General features: G+C 50.2%; 1 long non-coding RNA gene across 1 annotated transcript in view; it reads right to left on the bottom strand.

Annotated features, from left to right (window-relative positions):
* The window catches only part of LOC308646784, a 98,566-nt gene that overhangs the window by 8,473 nt on the left and 77,289 nt on the right, over positions 1-12,804 (bottom strand). Inside the window, exons 2-3 of the long non-coding RNA XR_014021490.1 lie at positions 11,035-11,169; positions 10,225-10,392 (exon numbers count right to left, since the gene is read on the bottom strand). This is a non-coding gene — a long non-coding RNA (uncharacterized lncRNA). The remainder of the gene's footprint in view (positions 1-10,224; positions 10,393-11,034; positions 11,170-12,804) is intronic.

The following is a 12,804-nucleotide window of genomic DNA, read 5'->3' as shown; positions in this document are numbered from 1 at the left end:
ACCAGCTCGTGGGTGTGCAAAGGTGACAATAAAGTTGGCCCTGGGTGTCACGAACCCTGAGGAGCCCTGCTTAGGAGGGAGGCCGAGTCCATGAGCAGCTCGAGCCACTCACCCTCCGATCTGCTCAGCTCTGGGGTTAACTGTGGCTGAAAGTTGAAAATGTCGACAGCGTTCATGTTGTGGCCTCCAGGAGGAGTTGCCACTGCCATGTCAGGCACTTTCCAAGTGTCCTTTGGGTAAGGGTCACAATAAAAGGCCCAGAGGACATAGGAGGAAGGAAGACACCTCCCCCTTCACAGTGGCTGTTCTGCACTGTCAGCCACGTGACGTGCTCTGAGCTGTCACTGCTCAGGAGTTGACTCACCTGGAGGGAAGGCTAGCCCCGGGGAGGGCTCCCCACCACATGCCATGGAGCGGGGAGAGGAGGGGGCAGTGCAGTGGTGGTGAGCCTGGGGGAGGCCAAAGGCAAGCACCAAGGAGACAAGAGGAGCCCAGGGCCAGCCCCAGGCCCAGGGAAGCAGGACGGTCAACATGGCAGGACGACAATGCAGACAGGGTGGGGGCGAGTGGGGGGCTGTGTCCAGTGGAGACAGAGCATCCCCTAGAGATGGAAGCTCAACCCCCCCACAGGTGTGCCCCTCAGGAGCATCATCTGAACCCAGCGGAGGAAATAAGAATGGGGTGTCCACTTATCCACCAGAGCTCTCCACTGTGAGAGGGGACCCCAGGCACTAAAATATGTTCTGACCTCTTTTCTGGATCTTTCAGCATTGAAGAGAAGTGTGTTTGTCTTTATTTATGAGGTGTTAGAAACCAGTCTGCTCTAAGACCATAAGAGGGGTGGGGTCTGGAAACACCCTGTCCCACTGCAGTCCCCAGCCCTGGCTCTCCAGCAGTGTCCCAGTGGTCACGTAGGAACAATATGCAGAAGGAAAGTGGAAGTCCAAGGCTCATTAAACCCAGGGCTGTGCCTCTGATCCAAGATCATTTACAAAACCCTCCTCCATTGACCCAAATCTTGGGTCTTTCCACTCTGATGATACAAAATGGGAAGCCAGGAGCAGGTGGGTAAAGGAAGGTGAGAGAGGAGAGAGAGAGAGAGAGAGAAAGAGAGAGAGAGAGAGAGAGAGAGAGAGAGAGAGAGAGAGAGAGAAATATGTTTATCCTGTGACCCACGCTGAATGTGGGAAGTGACCCGGGTAAGAAAGCAATCCGTCCCCCAGAGGTAGAGAAGGGCGATCCAGCCAGCCCTAGCCAGCTTGACCCACCACTGTAGTATATGGAGGTGTTAGCAAGGGGACAGTCGACCTCCCCCTGAGTAGGGACAGCCAGAGACGAGAACAGAGCACATCCAGTTCAACCCACAGGTCTGCGGGTCAGCAAGCTCAGGCAACGTTCCCAAGTCCAAGCCCCAGATTCAGTTTGTGGGCTCCCAGTGGGAGTGTCTGCAAAACATTCAGGTTCCTGAGTGATTAAGTAACACCCAGAGAGCTGGGCTGGGAGGTCCCCCAACTTCAACGGCATCTCCAGCAAGATGAACAGTGCAACCCTGAATCGCGTGAGTCTGTTGTGGAGCTCTGTGTGGGAGGGGGCTGGTTCTCAGAGTAATAGGAGGCCCTCAGATAGCAGGAAGCTGCGCCCACTTTTGATCACACACTCTTTTCCTGGAAAGAGCCAGTGTACTGAAGGGATGCTGGTCCCACACCCATCGCCCACCACCAAAGGCGAGCCCTGCCCCCTGCTGGTTGCAGAGGGTCACTGACGTGCCTTGGAAGAGTCAGCGGCCCCCTCCTCCTGTTTGGCTGGGTTGGTGAGAGTCCTAAGAGGGTACGGTTGCCTGATAAATTATAGAGCACCCAGTTAAACCTGAATTTTAGATAACAGCAAATAATCTAGTATAAGTATGTCCCATACAATATTTAGGCTTTACTTAAAACATTTCTGCTGTTTATTTAATATTTGAACATCAGGGTGTCCTGTGACTTTATTTACTAAATCTGGAACCCCAGAAAGGCGTGCATATGGTCAACATAGTGTGTTGGAAGGAAAGAAACTCTCAGGATGCTAAGGGCAGACTGGCCCAGGCATCTGGGCAGAGAGAAGAGAATCCAGAGGACAGAGCTGTGAGGAGGAGCCAGGGCAGGACCCTTGCTTCTGCTGTGAACAAATCCAGGTTGGCTTGCTGAGGAATGGCACGAAGCTCAGCTGCCCCCACCCCCAGCCTCTTGTCACACTGTGGGTGAGGCCATCCTCCACCAGTGACTCCAGCTGACCCACCACAGTCCGTAGCCAGGCCAGGACTGCTTAGCTGGACTGCAGGTTCATGAGCTCAATATGTCCTCAAATATCCATGGCTTTGACCCGATACATTTTGGGGTCTTTTGTTATGCAGCAAACAGTAATTGATACCAGAGAAAAGAAAGGGGTCCCGGGGATGGGCTTTGGGCAGTGTAGACTGAGAAGGCAACAAGACGAATCATAGCACCCAAGGGCCACGTCCTGTCAGGTCCACTGTTCTCTCCCAGGACTGAGCAGCGAGTATCCAGGTCCTCAGCACAGGGACCCTGCCAGCCTGAAGGCCCTTGAGCAGGGGCAGGGAGCCAGGGTGGGGCTTGACCGAGGGTAACCACCCATTGGTTCACCACCTGAGCTGTGTGTCCTGCTCTGAAGATGACTGGGCCGTTCAACACCTTTCCTGCCAATTTGGAATTGGGGCTTGTGGATGTGGTCACAGAGCTATACAACCACAGCCCAAAAGTCACAGATCAGTCGTTCAAGGACCCATGTGAAATGTTCAATGAAAATGGAGCAGATGCAGAGAGGCCCTGGGAGGGAGAGCAGGGAGAGCTCAGTTCCCACCCTCAGGACTGGCCTGGGGCTTCGCAGGGGGCCATCAGGGTCCAAGGAGCTGATACATTTTCAGGCTGGTGCAGGCAGAGCTGTGTTCACCTAAAGACACAGGGCACTCACAGGAGCCCAGCTGCAGGCCATACCAGCATTTGTGAAAAGGAGGAAACTGGTGAGTCACCCGACAGCTCTCAGTGTCTCTCCCACCCCACCCCAGTGGCCTCTGTCTCAATGCCAGACATCCTCCCAGCAGCTCTACCTGCACAGGTGGATGGGTTCTGTTTACAGGGCCCCACATTACTGCAGAAGACCTGCATGAATCCCTAGAAAGAATTTGGAAGAATATAACACAAGATAAGAATGCACCAAAAAAGACCATTAAAAGAAGTATTTTAAAATGCAGAAATGGATGTCATCAATCAGCCCTGCCTGTGTGTCCTGAGCTCAGATCTCAGTTCTTGGCTTTTGATGCCAAGAGAAAAAGTTCTAAGCTACCCAGAGCTTTCAGGGACAGGAGACAGCAGAGCTCCGGGTGCACATAGAGATGCATTTTCCCCCTTCTTGGAATCTAAGGCCAGTTGGGTTTGTATTCACACAGTCCCTCCTGCTCTGCTGTGGGAGGGTGCAGAAGTCCGATGCTCCCAGTGGCTCTTTGAAGGTCAAGAATGCGCCAGGATATCCAACTCCATTGGCCAAGTTGACAAAGTGACTTGAACAAGTGGCTTCTGAGTTTGGGACTAAGGTTTCAGGCAATCAAGAGAAATAGGAAGCTGCCGGTCAAGACACTGCCGTCCCACAGAGAGCTGTCCCCGAGGAACAGTGGGTGCTATGGCTAGTGATGTCATGGGTGTGGTGCCACCCATTGTGTGGCTCAGGAATGGGACACAGCCACTCGGCAGTGAGGGCTTTTCAGCTTGACAAAAAGCTGCCTTTGTGGATGTCTAATCTCGAGTCACACATGACCATTGTGCAAGCCACGACAGCAACGTGAAAAGTAAACTGTGGTCATCCAAAAATGCACCCCTAGGAACGCACCTGACCGGCTCTTGGCTACATATCTTTTCTTATAGAAATACAAGTGATGCTTTTAAAATACACACACTTAGCAAGACGGGATCCTGTTGTGATAAATGCTTTTGAGTTTCTTTGTCATATTATTTTAATGACTTTCACATTCCTTTTTTTTAGGGGTGGCATGTGTTTTTTGTTTGAAAATTCTCCTTTGATCAACTCTTCAGTTGTTTTTATATCTTTAAACACCAAGAGGGACCTCGGTTGTCCAGCTGGACACATAAGGAGATGGAAAGGCTCCACCCCCTCCCAGGAAATACAGTCAAAAGCTGAACCGACTGAGGGATCCAGAGCGCCTCTGGGATCTGTGAGACGGGGAGGACGCAGGGAGGCTGGAGAGACCTGCGGGCGGTGCAGGGACACATGACTGACCACAGCTGAGTCCATGAGCAGAAGCTGTCCTGGGAACCAGTGCGGGGCAGGGAAACCTGACCCGTAGCTGGTGAGTCCCGGGGGCTCCGTGCAATGACTCTCGAGTGTTAAATACTGGGGGGATCAGCCTCAGGGATCCCACACTTTTATGATTTTACCTGCGGAGCTTGACGAGTTCTCACGGTGAATGTGGAAGATCCCTGCGCTTCCAGCAGGTGGAGGGGGAAGTTGTGAAAAACCACTCCTCGCCCTGACCCTCAGGGTTGCCTTCAGGGTAGGCCAGAGAACCAGAGCCTCCCCTGCCTGGGGAAGGAGGCTCAACTCCAGCTGGCTCTGGCCATCCACCTGTCCCACCCACCGAGGAGGAGGGAGGATCCCGGAAGCCCCTGGGAAGTCCACAGTCCGGAGCACGAGCTGGTTGAAAGACTGGGCCATCATCACGGCCCCCAGAACTCTCCTGCTGCCACACCCCTGAAGGCCCATTCATGGTTCTGTTTCCTGCTGTGTCATGTCCAGCTACTGAGAAACAATGACAAGTTATGCTAAAAGCAAAAACCATGAAATTAGGAGGCAGAGCCAGCATCTGAAACAGGCATGGCTGGATTTATCAGACCAGGAATCTAAAGAATCAGTGTAATATGCTCAGAGTCCTAACAAGGAGGCAGCGACCAGGGACAGATGCCAAACAGGCGGAAAGGTGGCGGTGCTAAGAGCCCAAGAGAAACGCTGCCAATCAAAGACACTGCGACAGAATGAGGTCCTCTTCAATGCACTGACCCCAGGCAGGTCAGGGCTGAGGAAAGAGTCTCTGAGCTTGAGGAGGCATCAACAGCACCTTCTGAGGCTGAAAAGCAGAGAGAACTCACGCAAGAGTAGAATACCCAGTGAGGTGGAGATGACCACGAACGCGTGACCATGCAGAGTGGGAACACCAGACAGAGAAGGAGGAGGGGAAGATCCAAAGAAACAGGGGAGACTGAGAATGTCCCCAAGTAATGCCAGACACCAAGCCGGGAAACTCAGCAAACTCAGTGGGCACCAAGCAGAATAAATGCCACCCCAGTCTACACCTAGACATGTCATTTTCAAACTCTAGGAAATCAAAGGTAAAGAAAAACTCACCAAAGTCAAAAGAAAAAAGTTACCTATCAATGAACAAAGATAGAAGTTATTTCTAACTTCTCCTTAGAAATCATGCTAGCAAAAATGGAGGGATGAAACATTTAAAGACATTGAAAGTATTGAGAGAAAAAGTGCCCCCTCCCCGCACTACACTTAGAATTCTGAACACTGATTTCAACAGTGAAGGAAAAATGCTGTGTTCACTTTCCGTCATTGTAACAAAATACCTGAGATAATCAGCTTATAAAGATAAGGGGTTTATTTTGGCTCACAATTTGGGAAGTCCCAGTCCATGATCAGCTGCCTTTGTTGTTTGAGGCCTGAGGTGAGCCGACATATCGTGGTGGGAATATGTGAAAAATAGAGAGCCCACAAGTAAACACTCATCATAACCACTGCTCTCTGACAAAGGAGCGAACCAACGCAATTAAGCAAAGAGAGTATTTACAACAAAAGTCTTAGAACAAGACGTCATCCAAATGCAAACAACAACAACAACAAAAAAAAAAAAAACTAGCCAGAGACCTTAAAATCATCAAAAAGTTAACTCAAAATGGATCACAGCCCTACATGTAAAACATGAAATTATGAAACTTCTAGAAAACGAACTAGAAAAATATGTAGGTGCCTTAAATACAGAGATGACACACACCCAGAGTTATTGACAAGCTGGATTTTATGAAAACTAAACCTGCCGCCCTGTGAAAGGCAAGATCATGAGGGTGAGAACCCAAGCCACAGACTGGAGAAAATACTGGCTTATCTGATAAAGGGTTGTCATGCAGCGTACACAAAGAACTCTCACAACTCAACAAGGACACCGAGAACCCAGTGTTCAAAAATGGACAAAGACCTTGACAGACACCGCACCAAAGAAGGTGTACAGATGACAGGCAAATAAAAAGAAGACCCATGTCATGTGTCCTGAGGGAAATGCACACCACAGCAAGGAGCTGTGGAATATAACAGTGCACCCCTGAGAATGGCCCAGGTCCAGCACACTGTCCAGGCCTCATGCTGGGGCAGATGCAGAGAGGCAGAGAGGCGAGAACCCTCTTCCTGCTGGTGGGATGCAAGATGGCAGACAGAGCCACCTGGGAGACAGCGTGGCTCTGAGCAGGTCTGAGAGCAGGCAGGGAAAAGGCGGCGGGGGGGGGGGGGGGGGGGGTGCATTGATTCCCTCCAGGGTCTGGCCCTGCCTGAGACAGATGGCTGGTTTCAGCCCATAGTAGTGTCCTGGGGACAATAACACCAGAGGCACAGCTGCTGAGAGCTGATAGCTCCACCCACCCTCATGGCTCACTGACTGTTCTGATTGTTACCTAGTCTGTCACTTCCTGTGAGTCTCCCCTACCCCCACCCCAGGTGCTGGGGATAGAACTCAGGGTCTCCTGCATGCTGGGCAAGTGCTCCACCCCTGAGCTAGAGTCCCAATCTTCAGCAAGCATTTCTTATCATTTTGTTCTTTATTTTATGTTCCTCTACTTTCAACCACAGGGGCTCAGGAGAGTCCTTCACAAAAGAAATTCCATTGTCCTGAAGTGGAAAAAGAAAAGGAAAAACTGCCTATGGATTGTAAAAATGCTCTTGGATTCTTCCTCCTGCTGTAAGGATTTGGCAAGCAGGTAGAAATAATTCTGAGAAGCATTAAAATTTCTTGGAAGTGCATTGCTTCAGCTTCTCACTTCCTGCCCCTGATTGGCACATCCAAGCAACGACTGATTCAGAACTTCTTTAAATGTTTGCTGGATTGTTCTTTAGTTCCATCCCATAGAAGTTTAACATGGAGCCATTGTTCCTGTGGGTCTTTAAAGCTCATCACCATACGTTTTCAATCGGCCTTAGACAAGTGGCTACATGCCTTTCCAACAGCCTCCACAAGCTCTAACGAAAACTTCTGCCAGCCAGCATCAAAGACCAAGAGGCAATAGAAATAGCAGAAACAGAAATCCAAGCTGCACTGTGTACTATATGGCATTGGCAAGGTACTTAAACTTGCTAAGCCTCGGTGGTCCTGTGTGTACAATGGGGATAATAATGCCTCTGATTTATTGATGTTCTTAATACCAACCTCTGTTGAGTGCCATCTGTCTGGTACTTTGCCAAGCACTTTGCATAAAGTATCCCTAATCCCTACAATAATGTTGGACATGTTTGCAATAAACTTCCTATTACAGGTAAAAGGAAAGCAGCTCAGAGCAGTCCAATAACCTACCATTACAATTCAGGTTCCTGGAAAATATGCTGTGAGGTTCGCATGCAAGAAGTTTACTTAAGGAATGCTCTCAGGAGCAACTGTGAGGAAGAAGTAAGAGAAGTGAGTTTGGACAGAAGGAAAATTTCAATGCAGTTGCCATAGTCACCTTGAACCCCACAGGGCACCCCGAGTGGAGATGTGCCAGATGAAGTCAAAGGGACTGGGCCTGGGAACCCCCACATCAAGCCATCGCTGGTGTGGATCCCTCCCAAGAGGTTGTAACATGGGCAAGACAACTCCCTTCAGTGCAGAACAATTGTCATAAAGGAACACGTCACAAGCTGACAGCAACCAACCCTGTGGGCTGTGGAATGAATGGGAATCTTAGTCTGGAAGGGGGATTCCCCATACCACAGCACATTCTACATCGGTGGCCCAGGGATAATGAGTCAGAAGTGAAACACAGATCCGCCTTGTCTCAAAGCCCATTCTCACCCGCTCTGATCCACTCTGCCACACCACACTTGTCTTTGTGAAATAACCCACGTGAACTTCATGGAACAGACAGCGCTAATTAGATGTTGATTTCTGTACCAATCGAGGTCCAATCAGGAGACAGGAGCCACAGTGTGACTTAAACAGGGCAAGTTTCACATTAAGAGATTAAATTCTGATGCAAGAGTGACCGTAGTGTGCACAAGAACTCTGCAGGGCTCCAGGGCAGATGGAGAAAGATAAACTTGGGAGGGAGGGCTTCCCTGGAGAAGGTGCTGCTGCAGCGCATTGGATGTCAGAGAGGTTTGCCGGGTTTCCTAGGAAAACATCCAGAGAGAGGAGGACTCTGGAGAAGGACATGTGGAGTCCATATGGGAGAGCATGGGAGACAAAACTTAGAATGGGACAGCAAATGGAGGGACACGGGACACAAGTGCCAAGGACAGGAAGCCTGAGCTCATGGAGTCATTGTTGAGGAAGCCGTGATGTCCAGGTAGCTGCACTGGGCCTTGGTGTGCTTGGGACGGCACCAGCAGGAGTCCTCTCAAAGACACAGCCCTATTCCAATGCCGCTCAATGCCTCCCCAGGGCCCCTTATGAGAAAGCTTGGCATCACGCTCAGTGTAAAGGAGGAACGTTGAAAGAGATCCCTTTCGTGACCTCAGACCGTGTATTTAAGTGTGAATTTGTAGGGGAAAGACTATAAATGGTCAATTGGCATAAGAAACATAATCATAGATCACTTTTTTTAAGAAGTCAAAATAATGAAGAAACTCAATAAAAAAAATAAATAAAAATCTAGATACACACACACATACACACACACACACACACTCACACACAAATCTGCAAATCATTATGCCCTGGGCTTTCCCTCCACTCCACCCACCACACAGCACTCCCCTCGGGAGGGAATATTGCAGCTAACGTGCTAATGCCATAGAACATTCCTGGCATACAGCAGGTGCTGAATAAATGTTAGGTACATGAAAGTAGGTGCCTGCTGTGCTTGGGTGAGGGCATTCCCTGGAGGTTGCCACATCCCCTATGAAATGCACACAGAATGGTGTCCCTGCCTTGGCAGAGGATGTCACAGAAGCACTTGTGTTCCCTTGTCATGATTTAGGCTTTCTCTCTGGCTTCCACACTTAGCTTCAAGTTTTTTTCAATGTAAAAATAAATATCAAACAGGACGAAACTGAAAACTGAATGGAAAGGGGAGCAGAAAATCGGGATACCAGAGGAGTGTGTGCCAGGTTGCTGAGGCCTCCGGGAGATGCGGGAGGGAGGGTGGCCCATGGGAAAGCTGAGGGCATCTCCCGCACACCTTCCACAGACAGCGAAAAGGTTGGTGCTTAGGAGCTGGTTTCTCTGAGACTCTCGGGAGCAAGGACTCTCCAGTGTCTCAGGTTCTGCCACTGTCATGCTTACAGGGAGAGGACAGATGTGGCATTTGGTAGATCCTACTCCAGGAGAGTAGGCCAAGATCTGGCAGGTGACTGAACCCACCTGACTCCTAGCTGCCCCACAGCTGTGGGGTCTGTCCACGGTGAGTAGCTGGGGCACCCCCACGTGTCTCAGTTTCCTGTCACTTCTGGTCTTCCCAGGGATGGACAGATTCCTTCCCACCCTGGTAAGGACCAGACCTGAGCTACACCTATATCTGGGGCTGCACAGTGAGAAAGGAGAGCGGGTGTGGGGCTCTTGTGACAGAGGAGGGTTTGCAGCCCCAGGAAGCAAGACGCGAAATGGCAGAGTCATTCTGGTGGTGACAGGGCAACAAACCTAAGAGGAAACCAGCCAAGGAGAGGATCACAGTAATGCCATGTGCCCAACACTGTGCTCCTCCGTGAAATACTGTCTCTTTGAATTTTTCAGCTGTACTTTTTAAAATTGTAAAAGTGATACACAGGGGTATATAGGCTCACAAAATCATAAAGAGAAGTTTTGTTTCCCCTACAACCTCACATTTCAGGAAAAACCAGCCTTAACTGTTTGGCTAAAAATAACTGAATAAGGAAAACAAAAACAAACCAAAACAAAAGCAAACAAATTAAGGGAAAAAAAAAAAAAAACACCTTCTTTTCCTGATAACCGTAGAACAAGTAATTTGAACTTACTCTCCACCAAAGACAGTGAAAATGGCTGAATTCCATACTCTTCAACTGTCTTCCTTACAGCAGTGGAAACCCAGCAGGATAATGAGATTCACTGAGCCAGGATCCAGGAAAGGATGAAAACCCAGGAAGACAAGCCGGGCCGCCGTCATCAGGCCAGTGTTTGCTGATCTGAAAGAGACGGCGGAGCTTATGAGGAACCGTCTGCCCCGGACAATAAGGAACAAACTCCTCAATTCGAAATAGGGGCAAAAATGCGAACAGACATTTCACCAAAGAAGATACCCAGGTGCCGAGGGGAAGAAACCAACCAAACGCAAGGAGACCATCTGGGCCGTTATATTTGAAAAAAACCTGGAAGCCAGGGGGACCCAGAGCAGATCAGTGGCTGCCTGGCCACGTGGAAAATGGGGGTGGGTGGGATCCAGCCTTGTGGGAGGGGAAGTCACCCTTACACCCTTTTGCTGTTGTGGTGAGAGTCTTAGACTCCATACTTTCAAGGAAATTTAACTGTAAAGATTTGAGATGGTGATATGTGAGCGGTATGCATTTTTGAGAGAGGCTGGAGGAGGCTTGGGTGGGAGGCAAAGAGGTTACTGTGGCCCCAACAGCTACCCAGGCAGAGGGGCTTTGCGGTTTCCCAGGCCCTCCCTGCTGGATGTCGGCTCGGCTCGACCTCCCAGCCCATCTTCACATCAACTCAGTAGTAATACATCATCTCACAGTGACAAGAGTCCTGGGGCACAGAGAAGTTTGTAACTTGGCAAGATCACCAAATACAGACAGTCCCTGATGTCAGACAGTTCAACTCACCATCTTTCACCTGAAAGGCAGGTGGAGACACACCAAGGTCAGAACAAGGTACGGAGCTAAAGTGAGGATGGCCACAGGAGAATGGTGTCCCCATTGCCCACCCAAGTGCTCCAGAATGACATCAGCAGCTTCTGGCTGTATAGAAAGAACAAGAAGGAGTCACAGCCAGTCATCGGTTCCAGGCAAAGAAGGGGACAGCTAGGAGCAGAGCTGCTCATTATCCCCATGGGGTCAGGGAGTCTGCAGAGACCTGTCGTGGAGGTCAGGATAACCCAGGGGACTGCAGACTCAGGCTTCATGTTTCCCGGACTAAAGAGTTTTGTGACTTTCTTCTTGGGACTGTTTTAATTCTTTTTTTATTTGTTCTTTTTAGTTATTGGTGACAGTGGAATGCATTTCCACGTATCCTACATACATGGAGTGTAACTTCCCACTCTTGCGGTTGAACGTGATGTGGAGTCACACTGGTTGTGTACTCTGATATGACATGGGAAAGTGACGTCTGACCCATTGTGTTGTCTTTCCCAGGCTCATCCTCCTTCCCTCCCCCCAGGGTCCCTGCAGGCTCTGCACAGAGGCAACCTTTGCTGTTGGACCCCAGCTCCGGCAGCTGTTGCTATGGTGATGAGGGAAAGGTGTGGGTAACTGAGACCAACAGGGAGACAGGAGAGCTGGGGACAGAGTGTGCCAGGGTGGCCGAGGAAGGCTGTGGGCGACTGGCTGGCAGTCAGGGGCTCAGGACTGGAATATGTTGTGGCCCTGGGTGTTCAGGACTTGTGCCGGGATTTCAATGGAAGGCAGCACTTCACCATCAAGACTCTCACTCAGAAATATTCTTCAAGTCTAGTCACCCAGGAAGGTCTTCCTCACTGTCCTAGACTGTAACCCTCCGCCACCACCAATGCACAAGTTCAAGTTCCATCCCCTCATGCAATGGTGTTAGGAGGAGGGGCCATGCGTGGGGACAAGGTCATGAGGGTGGAGCCTCGCAAATAGGACTAGTATCCTTGGAAGAGAAGATGCAAGAGCTGGCTCCCTGCCTCTGTCCTCAACACCTGAGAAGAGAGCCCCCTGCCAACCAGGAAGCAGGACCTCAGGTCTGCAGGCACCTGATCCTGGGGGTCAGTCCTCCAGAACTATAGCCATGAGTGTCTGCTGGTTAAGCCACCCATCTACGGTGACTTGTTAAAGCAGTCTGTCTCCATCTGGTCCGGCTGCTATAACAAAATAACCTAGACTGGGTAATTTGTAATCAATAGAAATGTGTGGCTCACAGTCCTAAAAACTGGGAAGGTCAAGGCTGATTTGGTGTCTGCTCCAGCACATGTCCTCTGTTGGTGGAAAAGGTGAAGAAGCCAACTGGCGCCTCTCTTTAGGGGTACTGATTCCATTCTTGAGTCCTTCATGACCTAACGACCTCGGAGGTCCATTCTCTTAACACCACCTCCCTGGGGGTCGCATTCACAGCAACAAAAACGCTCAGGGTCACTCCAGGGGAACTGACCACACAAGAGACAGAGATACCTTTTTCTTTGGGGGTGCTGTGACGGCTCCTCTGAACTTAAGGGTCCGCAGAAAGAGAGAGAGAGTGCGAAGGACCCCTTTTATTGAGAAGAAGCCATTCAAATGAGTCAAGGGGTCAGGTTTCAAGGGGCTGAGTCTAGCTTCCTGATGTCTGCTATCAGCAGGTTGACTGACATCTAGGAAGACCACACCCAAGGGCACAGCAAGAGAAGGGGACACACAAAGGGCCTTTTCATGGAACATTCC

The sequence above is a fragment of the Spermophilus citellus genome, assembly GCF_964194105.1.
Source record: "Spermophilus citellus genome assembly, chromosome: 4".
In the NCBI taxonomy this organism is placed as follows: Eukaryota; Metazoa; Chordata; class Mammalia; order Rodentia; family Sciuridae; genus Spermophilus; species Spermophilus citellus.
Note: the sequence above shows the minus strand (reverse complement) of the source record. Positions and strands in the feature narration are given on the sequence as shown.